The sequence below is a fragment of the Camellia sinensis genome, chromosome 6, assembly GCF_055761805.1.
Source record: "Camellia sinensis isolate YWXY chromosome 6, ASM5576180v1, whole genome shotgun sequence".
Lineage (NCBI taxonomy): Eukaryota > Viridiplantae > Streptophyta > Magnoliopsida > Ericales > Theaceae > Camellia > Camellia sinensis.
Genome location: NC_138966.1, coordinates 43,299,160 through 43,315,108, shown reverse-complemented (window position 1 = coordinate 43,315,108; position 15,949 = coordinate 43,299,160). Strand labels below are relative to the sequence as shown.

The window sequence follows — 15,949 nt, the reverse complement described above, 5'->3', positions numbered from 1 at the left end:
CCACGACAGCCCTCCAATTGGATTGGAGGGAAACCTAACGCAAACACAACGAAATATATCACACGAGGCTAGATATAGTTCTAATAAACGAAGAACACCTTGAATCCACAAGGAAAAGAGAAAAAGAATTGTACAGAATAAGAGTTGATTTTCCCTAAGGCATACATCTTTATTTAAATGAACTAAACCCTAACTAAATAAGGAAATACGAAATTAGGCTAATTTCTTGTTAGACATGAAAATAAACAAAAAATTACCAAAAATAGAAAATTTTAGTTAAGCCCAAATTTAAATTTTAGGAAACAATAAAAATGCGTCAAAACAGACGATGCTAAAAACGAATTTCTCAAAAAAAAAAAAAAAATTATTACAAAAATGAAACTTTCAAAAAATGACAAATCACTAATTTGAGAGCCTCAACAAAGAAATTTTGCTAAAATGTTCATCATCGTCGAGATGGCAATGATTTTGATTTAAAGCACCGTTTCTGATTAGACTATCAAATTTGAGATAATTTTGAACTCGTCACAAAAGTGTCGTTACCCTCAATTTAGCTTCTTTATTGTCTTTTGTAATTGTCATAACCCTAACCCAAACCTGCCCCTAGAGGTTTAGGTCATGACCGGCCAGTAATCCCAGATTAGCTTCGGTCTCAAAGATAAAATCAAATCATAATATAATAAACGGGGCCTAGCAAAAGCAATAACAAAATATAAATAGTCCATTGAGCAGTGCATATGTAATGCCCCGAAAATATTACAATAAGATCATCCCACAACCGATATTAAATAACAACAGATGATTGAATATAATCTCCTTCCATTCATAAGGTCTCATTCTCTTTACAAAAGTGTAACACATGCAATGATACATTCAAATGTCCTAACCTTGAATCCATAGCATGTGCCATGGCAAAAGATACGAAATAAGGGATAAACAGATATAGTAATGCCCTATTGGCTACAACTTTCCAAGATGGTACTTGGTTACAACAAAACTGAGTTTAAACTCAATACAAATAAAGCCCTAGGCTTATACACAATAAATATAACAACAAAAAAAAAAAAAAACAGAAGCTCTTGGCTCCTAGTCCTCCAAAGCTATTGCCTTAGCAAAAGCATATCATCAGCACCTGAAAATGATTTTCTATATAGGGTGAGCCAAAGCCCAGTAAAGATACTTTAACACTGTGTATGAATCTTAACAGAGTTATAAGGTGAATGCATATGCAATGCCCGTGTCAAAACACTTTATATCTCTTTCCAAAAACCATGCAATGCCAGGTTATATCACAATTCAAGAATCCATTTGTTTTACAATAGAAAATAGGCAGGTGGATACAATACTGGGAATCTCTAGGACGTGTTGCACCACCAATTTGTCATTTTTACCGGTATTAGCTGGAAGTCTCGACACCTAACAGCACGGGTTTCTGGATTTTCACCAAGGACACACAGTCTAACATAATACCACAACTATACTCTTACCTAGATTCACCAAGGTATTCACCAATTTTTCTCAAAACAACATTTTCAATGTATCAAATACGCTATAATGCTCAATGTAATTTCTACAACAATCATAACTATCCTCCACCAATAGCTCAAAATAGATATCTCTAAACAATTAATTAATTTTCAACATAAATATACTTTCAAATATTTCCAAGTAGGAATGATAATTCATATCTAACTCCACCATCATCATCATCATTGTTCCAATTTCATAAAACCAACACCAATTCCATTTCCTCTTTGCAAAATCCTACATTCACATTTTAGGACAAAATCCCTTTTTCTTTAAAACTCAACTTCCATGGATAAAATTCACCATATATCACAACCCAACTATTTTTTACAAAGCCCCAATCATATACAAAAGCCCATTTTGAAACCCCTCTTTTGAATTCAAAACCAAACCCTAGGTTTTATCCAAAAATCCCCAAATCACTATCTCGTTTAGAAAAACAAATAACTAAATTAAAAATCATAAAAAGGGTCAAAGCAATCCGTACCTCAAAGAAGAAGACAAAAAGAACAAGAGTTAAAACTTGATGAAGCCGAAAACGAACTTTGCTCCAATCAAAATGAAGCTCTAGGTGAGCCCTACCTTTTTATCAAAGGGACTATGGTGTAGAAATCAATGGATCAAGATGTATTTGAGTTTTAGAGAGGGTTTCTATAGAAAGAGTAAGTAGGTCTAGGTTTTGGTGTGTTTTAGAGAGAGAGAGAGAGAGATGAGAAAAATGACTCAAAAGTGACCCCTTTCGGACTGATAGACGCACATATCGCTTGAGTGCAAGAATGGTCACTTGAGCGACTAGACACAATGAAGACACCGTCGCTCAAGCGCACAATGCACCCCTCCAGTTGTTTAGACTTGCAAAAGTTCGCTCGAGCGTAGATATCAACCTCTCAATAGTCTGCAGACTGTAAAAGATCGCTCGAGCGCAAGAAGCATCGTTCGAGCGAACAAGCAAAATTCTGGGCAGAATTGTTTTTGAAAAACAAGCTACCAACCTGTTCTAAACACGACAATGATACTCCAATATCCAAACTGAATGAAGTACATGATGAATAAGGACATGAATAGTGACACAAGACAAGATATCCCAAATCCAAAACAATAAATAGGTTAGGTCTAAACCGGAATTGTTATAGCATACATGGCAAATTTCATAGATATGTTAAACTTCGTTCTATACACATGACCAACACACTTAAACTTGTTTTACATAACATCCATACACAAGACAAAGTTCCCTAATAACAAAGACCAAAATTAAACAAAAGGGTCGACGAGCTTGGCTCCACTTGAGTCCAAGTATGCCCTATCACAGAGGCACTCCATAAACAACTTCACAAAATGGTGGACTCCCGAAGCATCTCTAAACTTGACGTTCCACTTGTTCACCTAAATATATATAAGGGAGAGAGATGAGGTAAAGCCCAGTGAGTAATATCAGAATAAAGAGGTTAGATGAATGAAGTCCCATACTTTATAAATCATGCCTTGCATTTTCAAATATCAAATAACGAGATCAAATTGAACATTGGTAAGCAAATGTCATACTTGGTACATCCATTAGTGGAACAAATGGGCTCGAAGGCCTAATCAAAGGGACCATAAGGTTTAGCAAAAGGACCACAAGGGTCTATACGAAGGGACCATAAAGGTCTAGAAAGCAACCACGAGGGTCATTCATCAGAGATCTCTGTAATCGAATAATCAAAGGGTCATGGTATTATTTTCCCTAGGTGAGGGCCTCACTAAGGATGCCATGAATACCTTTACAAAATGGACATTCATTCATTCATTCATATAAAATAACATTTCACAAATATCATTCTTGAAATAATCCAAAATACATTTGAACATATCTTTACAAAGATACTACTAACAGTGGGCTTGTACAAATGTTGTGCTTTGGGTGACCACTTACACAAAACATATAACAAAGGCACACATTGAAACACAGTGTCTTAATCAAATGTTCTATCTCAATTCAATTTCCTTAAATGTGTTTCTAGCTTAGTTTCTCATTAATGATGCTAAAGCAATGCTCAAGAATGCCTAAAGGTGCATGAAGATGAGAGTATATTTTTCAAAAGTTGCTAAAACAGGGCAGTTCGTTTGAGTGCTCTATTGGTCACTCGAGTGGACCCCATGGTCTGCAAAAGTATTAGATGGTCTAAATGTAGGCTCGACGGTTGCTCGAGCCAAGTGGTATGGAAGGTGAGTTCGGTCGAGTAGTAATTTGGTCGCTTGAGTTATGTGCAATGTGTCTGCAAAAATACTAGATGCATGCAAAGTGAGCTTAAGCGATGACTTCATCGCTCGAGCGAAGTGGTCAAACTGTAGAATTTCCAAAACAGAATTCAAGTTCAAAAACATAAGTTTTAAGCCCAAAAGCTTGCATGGCTGGTATAACATGTAAAAACACTTTCCAAATGTTGAATACTTGATCATCTTCAAACCATAGACCCAAAACCTTATTCAATTATCAAAACAAAACCCAAAACTTCATAGTTTTGCCATGCATATAAAGATTCCAATTCTTATTTTTTTTTAAATTACCATAATTTGAAATAGTGAGTGTAAAATCATGAAGAATTCTCAAAATCAACAAGTGTGAATTTCGTGCATGAAAGAATTTTGAAAACAAAACTCAACAATGATGAATTAGTGCATGTATGTCCATATTTAACCAATTCTCACCATAATCAAGTTAATTTCTCCAATTACTCTTACAAATTCTTAATTCTCATCTTGATTACACTTCCTAATTGGATTAAATTCAAGAATTAGAGGTGATGTACATACCTAGAGCTTGGATCTGATGCATTCTAACTCAATTCCCTTCAATTCTCCTTTCTACACAATTCTCCAAGTTCTTTCTCTCAAAATTGAAGTTCTTCCCTCTCTCTCTCTCTCTCTCTCTCTCTCTCTCTCTCTCTAATATCAGCCAAAATATGATTAAATGAACTCAATGCTTAAGCTTATAACATATACATATATAGGTTGGATTAAGTTAGACTAATTAATCAAGCTTAGGGCTAATTAATCTAGCTTAGTCCTAATTGATTCTAATCAATTTAATTGATTAATTATAATTAACTTAGTTTGAATCAAATTTTAAATAAACTTTCCATATGGTTCTAAATATTCTAACGAGCCTATTGGACTAGTCAATTTCGGTTTCTGAATTCGCTAAGGCTTTCAATTGTTGATTCGAAATGGGCATTCAAACAGATATTCCAAAAAAAAAAAAAAAAAAAACAGATCTAAGCACAATTAATCACATAAATACGCAAATATGCAAGTCGGGGTTGTCACAGTAACGCCTCGATTTCTATAAATTTGATTAACATTAATTAAATCCATTTTCATTTCTTAATGAGGTATTCGATTCATAATACGGAAGTCAACGTAATACTCATAATCCTCTGATATTCAAAATGAAAGTAAACCCCCTCCTCATATTCATTATTTCATAAAGCGAGATATACAAGATATTTATCACATACATTACATATTCATAACCCCTAAATCTAAATCTATAGCATGCAATATAATTACAAAAGAGTTCATATTTCAATAAATTGCTCTAAGGGCTTACATCTTTAAAGGAATTGAACCTTGTTACACAAATATATATATATATATATATATATATGAAAAAGAAAAAGAAAAAGAAAAGGTTTCTACCTATACAAGTAAGCTCAAAAGCTATACACATCAACAACAAAATAAAGAGCCTTCCTGCTCCAAAATGTCAATCTCAAGCCTTCAACAAGACGGTGGTATCTCACATGTACATGAAAATGGTTTTTCATGAAGGGATGATCATAATTGCCTATAGGAAGTCCGGGGGGTACCTGAGCTCACCAAACAGTTCGGACTCTCGATCTTTGTTCTAGTCTCACGAGTGCAATGTGAAACATAAATGAGAGTCCAAATCTGGCAACTTTATATAAAATCCATTTATTTCAAAATTTGCCAAAAATGGACTATATCACCAGATCTCAAAGTCGCCACCTAATCTTTAGAAAGACTAAGAAACCCATGACTCGTGCCAAAGGCCATTGTTCGTCATAACCAAAGATGCCTCGGTTCAGAGGTATGGGAGGGAAGGTCATGAATTGAGCACCCTCGCTCACCCGATCAAAAGATTGATCTCTACTAAACCATGAGATGAGTTTTATAGACAACTTATGCTCATGTTCTAATTATTATTAATGCTAAGATTTACTATGTGAAGTAATAAAGTATAGACTATGTCATTCGTTTTGGAATGTTTTGATTTCATGCATTTTAAAAGAGTTTTGAAATATGTACTTAAGGGAAAATGAGCTCATAAGCATAAGAATCAACGTCATTCCAACTCAAGAAACACAACCTCTATCCACTGGGAATCATAGAGATGGATCAATTAAGCGAGTAGCCGCATGGTAAGATGCTAGACATAATAAGAAAATCATGCTCTGGCGTCCCACAAAAGAATGAATCAAAAAGTTAGTAAAATGTGCACGATCCTATATGCAAAATACTAATGCAATACATACACAAGAATGTAACTAAGGACTTGGCTACTAAGTATATGACATGTGAGTCATCTCAAGGCATAAGGTAGTGCACAAAATCACATAGGAAATGATAAGCCCATAAATGCAAAGCTGAATCCGGATGCTTGAAATATGGATGTAAGGCATGAATATGAGAAAAAAGAGAATATGAGATAACAAATATACATAGCAAAAGGATAGAAAGAAATTGTCACGACCCAAACCCCCCCTAGAAGTTTAGGTCATGATCGACCTGTACTCAGGCCTCAGAGATAAAATTTCAAAATATTCAAATTATATCGGGGCCTAAAGTGGAAGCAAAACAAAAATAATAAATGTCCATTGAGCTGTGTATACATGATGACCTAAAATAATTAAACTATTTAACTACACTTTCCATATTTACATATACAATAACAGAGCTTATACAGATCTCACACACTATATGAAAAACTTCAAACAAAACTAGGTTTGGTGAAATAACATTACGCCTCTATATGGAGGCACTTCCTGGGAGGCTTGCCAGAGAGGCGGACTTCGGTACAAACTCTAATGTTGATCCTTCGATGGCTCACCTACATATATATATAAAGTAAAAGGGTGAGCTAACGCCTAGTGAGTAATAATAAAGTAAAGAGGTTAATGAATGATGTCCTCAACATTAGGAAAACATATTTCACATTTTGAAACGTATCTTAATTCATTTTAAAACAAACATTTATCGTATCAAAATCCATGCTTTTGAAAATGGAATACATATCTGAAACCATTACAAAACATTTTACGTGGTACGTGGTACGCCCACTTATACAAATGGTCAGAATCGCATTTCAAAATAGGACATTTATTCATTCATATAAAATAACATTTCGTAACCATGAATCATATAGTGATGTAAAAACATTTGTATTCATATCATATTTTCTGAACCACCTTAGGTCCATATATAACAAAGCAGCCTCGGGCCCAAACATATATCAAAACAGCCTTAGGCTCAAACGTATCATATCGTATCACTGTATCTTATCATGGAGTAGATGGAACATTGACACGTCTCCACCTCTCCCGGGGCCCAATTCATTTACGTATGAACCTAAGAGGTGACTCGTACGAACTCTAGAGGTGACTCCCACTGTAGCACTTAGTTTCGTACAACACTTTGTAACATACTAGAAATCAATAGGTCTTAAAGACCAAACAATTCATATCATGTCATAGCATAAACGGAACGGATAAATGGAACGGACTTGGGCCCACCATATCATATTACAAACAATTCACATTTCTTGTTCATAACTCATTTCGCATTTCTTGGAAACTTGTGCATTTTGACAAAATACGATATTTAGAGAATTATGTCATACATAAATCAAAATAGATAATGAAAAACATATCTTTACTATACTATTACTCATAGTGATGGGCTTCTGGTAACAGTTGGGTGATGTCCTCGTCTTGACCTACAAACACAATTACATAACACAACATATTGAAACATGGAATTACTCTCTTGATCAAATTTATTTCTCTTAATATTTTCTTAATCAAATAACCTGATCCCTTACTTTGCCTTAACCAATTATTTATGTTGGTTCTAAACTCATTAGTCTTCAATGGGTCATAATCTGTGTCTACCAAAATAGGAAGAAACGAAAGGAAACTGGGTTAGGAGAGGAAATAGCATGAAACGGTTAGAAAGAAAGTGAATAGCCTTTACTAATTTGAACATATCTATTTGTGTGCTCATAATTTGGATGTAAGACCACCACTATTGGAAACTAGACTTCCGGGGCTTGAATTTAGGCTCAAGAATCACTTAAAACAGAGTCCGGATGAGGGAGATATGCCTATTTAAAGTTGGTTGAAATAGGGTAATCCGCATGTGCGGAATTCCAAACCGCACGTACGATTTTGGGCTTCCAGCAGCAGGTTCGAAATTTCAGTATGTTCTAAAATGGTTTCTTTGCATGTTGTTGAGCTAGGGCTTAGTGAAACTCAACATAAACCTTATAAATTCATTGATAAACATGGGAATAAGGTTGTTTTCCAAATCAAAAGCATCAAGACTTGGTTTGTTTTCAAGAATCTCAGGCTTTGCTAAAGTTTTCATGAATTGATTTCTTTTCTAAACCTCTTATTTTCTTTCATCTAAAACATGAATTCAAGTAAGTAAAATTCTTGGAAATCATAAGTATATGTGGAGATAAGGATTCTAATATATCAAGAATATTAAAACTTCAATCAAAAGGATGAATTCTTGAACTCTTTAGCTAATTCTCTAACCTAGCTTAACTTTTCTTACTTCCTTCTTAATTTCTTCATTTTTACACCAAATTAATCCTAACTTCTTCCTATTCTTAGATGTTAGGAGTGTTAACTTTAGGAATTTGGGATGAAATCTTACCTTGGATTGCTTTCTAACTTGGATTTGTTGAAGTTCTTGGAGTATTTTCCTTTTCCTCTCTTTTTCTCTTCTTTTCTTCTTCTCTTTCTTTCTCTCCTTCGGTTCTTGGCTTCTCCAGAACTCTCCCTCTCTCTCAAAATATCTTCTTTGTTGTTGAGTCTATCTCAACTAAGGCCCAAATACATATATATGCATACATAGATATAAGATATAATATTGAATAAAATCAATTTAAATCATTCTAAATCCGATTTTTACAAAACCTCATACTAGGCTCTAAAAATCATGCTGGTCATAAATATGTGGTCGGTTTCGGTTTATCGCGCCTTTAAAGCTTTCAATTTTCAATCCAAAGGTCACAATTTCAACAGATTTTCTTATAATGGATAAATACAACTTCAAATCCTTATAATTCACATCCTTGGACATGCAACATAATTACACTAATCATGACTAATCACAAGTCCCACATAATTTAATTAACCTAATTTGACTTCCATTAGAACCCAATTAATTATATTTAAATTATCAGTCTGAATCAGAATTTTTAATCAAACTCTCAAAAGGCTCCAAAGATCAAATTAAAATTATTTTCATCATCAATTGTGATTTCTCATATAAGTAAGGCCCTCATCAAACTCAAGGTCTCCATTAACAAATTACATACTCAAATTGAATACCTCATAAATAAATTAAAGTTGCAATAATCTTAATTCGCACTCCTCATAACATAATTAACTCCAATTCAGACCAAATTAATCAAATCTCAATTTTACAAATCTGAATCGAATATTTAATTAAACCTCCATATGGTCCAATACTCGAAATTAAAATAATTCAACTCACTAATTATTCTTTCTTAAGCCAATTAGGCTTTCAGTTTCTAATTCCAAATAAATCTTCAATAGAATTGTATAGGACCCAGTCTCCATAATTTTTATAATTCCCAAATTAAATCAAAATAGTAAGCAATTAAAATTAAAATCTCCATCATTAATTAAATATAAAGTATTACACGATGGGGTTATTACAGAAATTGAGGTTGAAAATTATTACAACAATGAATTGAATAGAAAGAAGTAGGGTTGGCAATTATTACAAAAATTAATTGAATTTAATTAAATATAAGGTGAATCTAACAAATCATGAAAGATAAGGAGAGGAGTGTAACAGAAGCCACGAGTGCCCAGGAAATCATCCGTCGAAAATTGCCTCGTTCTACTCTGTTTTGCTTGAAAAAGTCATCTAGCTGGACAAATAAATGGTATGGTCGGATGAAAGACCCTTTATCTGGCTGGCCAGATAAAATTTCTAAAAAAACCCTATTTTTGTGCAGTAAAGCCAAAATAGAGCAAACAAAACAGTTCCAAAGGATGCTCATCCTTTCTATCATGAGGATGATCAAGAAAAGGTATAGATAGGCTTCATCCACTATATCACAACAAAAGATGCTATAATATACGTACAAAAACTATTAAATGAACAAAAACTAATATGTGCACAAATTGAAGCTAAAAGAAAATCAACCCGGAGAAATAAATGGAAACCTGCATTCATCTCTTTGTGAGTAAGGGTAAATTAATACCTAAATCCATGCCATTAATTGGAGAGAGCAGATTGCCACCATTTCTAAGGGAAAGCCTCATGAAGCTAAGGAAAGATCTATGGGGCTTCAATGAAAATAAGGAAGAAGTACAAGAAAAAATATATAACTCATCAAAAACAGTTGTAGACTCATTGTAGACGCGCCCGCGTGAGGGGTCTTCGCTACAGTTCGGACTCGATTTGTGTCACGGTTCTGAGTCTGAACCAAAGAGTCCAAATCTGAAAAATCGTTTTGAGAAACAGATTTTTTGAAAAGAAGTGCCAAACATGGACTACTTTTCCAGATACAGAGTCGCCACCTAAATATTTTAAAATGGGGAAATTTAGGAAACCCTGACTCGGTGCCGAAGGCCACATGTCCGTCATCACCAGAGTTGTCTCGGCTCAGGAGCTAGGGTACGATTGGGGAAGGTCAGCTATGAGCACCCCCTCTCGCCCGGTCCGAAGACCGGCCTCTACTAATCATGATATCCGTTTTTGAAAACTTTATATATTCTTATTCCGGTTATTAGCCTAGAATTACTATGTCATGTGCACAACAAACAAGTATAGACTAGATTGCCTAATTTGGAAATAAGCATTGCATATCCGTTTATTTTGAAAAGCGTTTTGGAATTTGCTACTCGCAAGTAGGCTAAAACACGGATTTTAATGAGTTTTTCCAATTCAAACAATCTACCCTTCACCCATAGGCATTCAAACAATTTATCACATAAGCATTTAGTCGCATGGTAAGCATACTGTCATGGCAACACTCACACGCATGCGGGATGCTAAAGCATAACTACTTACATTGTACTCCGTGCCAAAACAGTAAACTAGTTAGCAAATATGCATGTCCTAGTTCATGTTAAGAATGGATAATGCATCGCATGCAAAAATGCAATCTAGACAAGCTCGGCTAACCTAAACATGGCATGTGAAATGCGATCAACTATCACATATTCAGTTTTGAATTTGAAGTACAAATGTAGTTAGCGTGATGTACCGAGCCTGATGCATGCAATACAAATGCATGAATGCACGCATGCATAGCATAAGGTATGCTAATTTAAAAAAAAAAGCCCTAGTCTACCATCATAAGCAGGTAAATAAAAGGGAAGAAAGACGTGAGGTTAGAAGACATACACACACTCACGCACACTTATTACATCATTGCCCTCGCTCGGAGGGGCCAAATAAATATTAGAGTCCAAATGATAAGCAAATAAATTATTACAGAATTTCTAATTAATTAATAGAAAGAATGCAAAAGAAAGAAGGGGGTGGCCGCAGCCTCTGCCTCGGGATGCGCGAATGATGCGTGCTCGGAACCCGGCTCGCCTGAAAAACCCGTACCCTACCATTGCTGCCTCTGTTTATACTGCCCTGTCTCTCTGAAAATTGCCAAAGCCCTAGGACAGGTTCCTTGCATGCCACAGAGTACCACCGGCTGGGGGAAATCCCCACCGGCAGTCCAGGATTTCCATCGGCTGCCTTTGGATTAATCGGCTGTTCAAAGATTGCCGGTCGGCACTGAATTCTACCGGTCGGCAGAAACTTCCTGCAGAAGACAGTTTTGACAGCAAACAGAGGACAGACAGTATGGCATGGGATTTCAGGCATATGTAAGCATGGTCATGCTTCCTATCATGCTTTAAACTCAGGGAAGCATGGCCCTCGATCCTCGAGCCATCAATGGTGCATGATAGCCCAAGGGATCAAGTTTGCCACTTGATGTAAAAATGCATGCAATCACACAAATGAAGACCAAGGCCTTATCATGTCGAAGTCAAAAGCCCCGGTGACCGAGAATCAAGGGACATTACATCACTTGAAGTATGAATGTTCCTTGACCCTCACACTTGGTTTGACACCCCAAACCAAGTAATGCAATGCATGTTATGCAAACATGGTTCAAAATGTAACAATGACATGGAAATGCAAGGCATGCCAAATGTTATGCAACTCGTATGGCAAGTATGCAATGCTAGGTATGCAAGACATAAACATAATGCAAACATGGACCGTTCAAGCAATGGGATCAACACATTACAAGGCTTAATGAAGCAATCAAGCAATGGACACAAGACAAGCATGCAAGAAGGCTTTGAACCATAAAGGGGCAGACCTTGATCCACCCCAAAACAGTGGCCAAAAAGTGTCCAAAAGGTGGACCAATGCTCATGCCAACAAGCAAACCAAAGGCCCTAAGGCTAAGGCACAAAAAGGGCCACTTCACTTCCAAAAACAAGACCAATCATAGCATGATTTAGACAAGTAAGGAATAGAATTTTTACAGGCAAAATAAGACTCCAAATCCTCCTAATATGGCAGCTAAGGTGGCTCCAAAGGGGTGTATGCAACAAGGCTCATGTGTAGGCATAAAAAGGCGCACCTTTAAGGCATGAAAGAGGTCATGTATGCACACATACAAACATGATTCTTGGACTGAAATGTGGTCCTAAATGATGCCAAATCATGAGGATGGTCAAAACTATGCATGCTAGAGGTCAACATACTCAAAGCTTGCAAGCCAAAATGCATAGCAACCATAACAAACATGTCAAACATGACCAAATTGATAACCAACAGACTTTAACCATGGAAAAACAATGCTAAAAACTTCTTAGTGCCGAACCAAAATCATGCTCAAATGATGTGTTACAACATGGCACTCTTTAAGCCAAATGATGGGATTTCAAAGCAAGTATGTTATTCATGTAAAAGGCCAATAAACCCAACATAGGATAGAGGTATAATATGATCCAAAATACCCAAAAAACCTCTGAAAAGCAGTCATAAATGTAACGCCCTCAAAATTAACCCATTATATATATCATTGACATTCATTATTTAAAGAAGATAATCTATTAATTCATTCATCAGAGTATTACAAAATAAAGCATTACATGTATCATCGAATAAAATGCCCTACAGACTTACATCTTTCCAAGCCAACACTTGGATACAAAAATATGAGTTCTAACTCAATACAAGAAAAGCCCTAGGCTTGAATGTTTACATGTATTAATAATTTAAGACAGATAAGTAAAAGTTGTCTTCTTCAATCCAGAAGCCAAACCCTCCCAAGCTAATTCCTTGGAGGTAGTTTATCACCTGAACCTGAAAATGATGTTCCCATAAAGGGTGAGCCACAGCCCAGTAGAAATATACTAAACCACATATAAGCAATGAATAAAGCAATAGCATTCAACAGATGGTTAACCAAGATAATCAATTACTTTATTTTACAGTTTCATGACACTATTGTCTAAGATACATTTTACTTTCCAATTTTATCAACTTGGCCCAGAACCTGGCCAAACTTACAACTGTGAATCACATATATCATATTCACATCCTTCCAATATCAACTAACAAATGAGACTCAAGCTCAAATCAAACACTTCATACTTCCAGATTGATACACATTTTAGTGCTGTATCAATAAAACACTTCTATATAAATAAGCACACATAAAAGTGATGCTAATGGAGTCCATCCCCTATCTCCTCCCAAACAAAATCCGGTTTAGAGGTCCATCCCCTATCTTCCCCTAAACCGTGGAGTACATCCCCTATCTCCTCCCACACACAAACAATGTATGCAAATGCAATGCTCAATCAATACACGTATTTTCTGTATCAATGCCACACGTATAAATTAATGATTTATCCAATGTGATTAGTTCCAGTTATTCCTAATCCACATGCAATGTCTACAACAATCATGACTATCCTCCATCGATAGCCCAAAACAGTTATTTCTAAACTGAAAATAACTATGTCCACAATTCAATAGACAAATGATTCAAATTATCCAATTATGCCATTTAATCAATGAATTCCCCAATTCCATGAATTTAACCATCTTTTCCCAATTTCATGAATTACTTATACAAATCAATTCAATAATTTAACTAAGGTTTTTCCCAAAATTTACCAAAGTATTCCCAACATATTAAAATACCAAAACTTAGAACATAACCTATAAAATGGAGTAGGAAATCCCTACCTCAAAGAAAACAACCCAAAAAGGTGAAGAAAGAGATGAGTGCCCAAAAACCAAAGTGCTCCAAATCGTCAAATGCTCAGATTAAATGGTAGCCCTTGCCTCACTCTATCTTTTTAATGAAGGATCTAGGGTAGAAACACACCCTAAGTGGATCAAATCTAAGAAAGAAGGTGAGTAGGGAGAGAGAGAAGTCGAACCTGGGGTTTTGAATCAAAAGAATATGAAAAAGACTGATAAAATCCCGCTGCTGTGTATATAAACTGGACAGGCTCGCTCGAGCGAAGACTTGGTCGCTCGAGCGACCAGACACAGAGAAACTACGCTCGAGCCAAGGAAGCCTTGCTCGAGCCAACAACTCAAATGCTCGGTCGAGCGAAAGAAAGCTCGGTCGAGCGAAGAACTCAAACCCTCAGGTCTGAACCCAGACACACGCTCGAGCGAAGGAACTATAGCTCGAGCGAAGGATGAACTAACTCGCTCGAGCGAAGAAAATCTCGCTCGAGCCAAGAATGCACAGCTACAGGTCCAAATCAAACACTACCTCTCGCTCGAGCGAACAACTCCTCGCTCGAGCGAAGAACCAAAAACCTGGACAGCAACACTTGGTTTCTAAACCCAACCAACCTGAAACAAACCTGCCCAACACATCCTATAATTCCAAAAGAGAAAATAAGGAATAACAACAACAACCATTATACACTGACAGAATCTACGGAACAGTCCGGATACAATAATTAAATGGGAAAAGACCGGGGTCGCTATAATAAACAACTGAGCATACATGCTACCATATTAAGCCAAAAATGAGGACAAAAGAGGGACCAAGGGAGAGGGGTGTCCCTCCCCTATGCAAGACTTCAAAATACCTTCATTACCACTGAAAATCCACTGGATTTCAGTGGTGAGAAGGCCAAGACACAAGAGTGACCAAAGCTTAACAAAGATGGTACAAAAAGGGGCCAAACAAGGCCTAATAAGGTGAGTTTGCACTCAAACCACAAAACAACCTTAATGAAAGTTCTAAAGCATGAAAATGTAAGCCTTTTTTATGTTATACACAAAAGCTAAATCAGCAAGCAAGATAGGTAAAAAACTATTGCGAGTTTGGGGAATCTAAAGTAAAGTGCTCACCCTTGAAGATCCTTTGAAGAACAAATGGTCCAGCCCTCTTCTTTTGATCAAAATCAGTCCCAAAACACAAGAATCAACCCCCCAAGTCCCTCAAACTCGGAGCAAGGTGTAATAGTGTGTGTAATGGTGCAAAAGTAAGGTAAAATCACACTTTTGGGCTAAGTAACACACACAAAGGAGGAGAGAGAGGGAGATATAGAGATAGGATGTATCTATATGTAGAACCTCTGGTTTTTGCTTCCAAGTCTCTAACCTAGAGCCAAGAGGAGAGCCTTCCTCTTATAGAACTCCCTCTTGCAAAGCTTATACAACAAGCTTGCTTAGAGGGAGATCCCTCCATACACGTGTATGGAGGGAGGCAGAGTTGGTGCCAGCTATCACAGCTGGCACAAAATATCTCCATAAAGTAGATGAACAGTGGTCGGCTACCCAAAAATGTCATTTTGACAAAATTTAGTGCCGACCTACAATAAACAGTGCCGACCGGCAACAAACAGTGCCGACCGGCAATAAAAAGTGCTGATGGCATCAAAAACCAGCCGGTGACCTTTAGCCACTGCCGGTGGTGTGGGGGGATGCCTCACAAGGCATTCCCTGCTCCTCCAAGGCAAAACACAAGTGTTTGGTGCAAAACCAGACACTAAACAGTCGAGTTCGGAGATCCTGAGGCAAGGCGCGCGAGTCGAGACCTCCGGGAACTCCAAACGAACACAAATATGGATAATCACCGAGTGTTCCAAGCGGTGAC

At 36.5% G+C, this 15,949-nt stretch overlaps 1 long non-coding RNA gene across 1 annotated transcript; it reads right to left on the bottom strand.

Moving 5' to 3' along the window:
* Positions 1-6,265: 6,265 nt before the first annotated feature.
* On the bottom strand, positions 6,266-8,608 carry LOC145792268 (uncharacterized). The gene is made up of 2 exons (XR_014331654.1): positions 8,470-8,608; positions 6,266-6,640 (listed from the first exon to the last, which is right to left on the bottom strand). It is a non-coding gene; the product is annotated as an uncharacterized LOC145792268 (long non-coding RNA).
* Between the last annotated feature and the right edge of the window lie 7,341 nt (positions 8,609-15,949).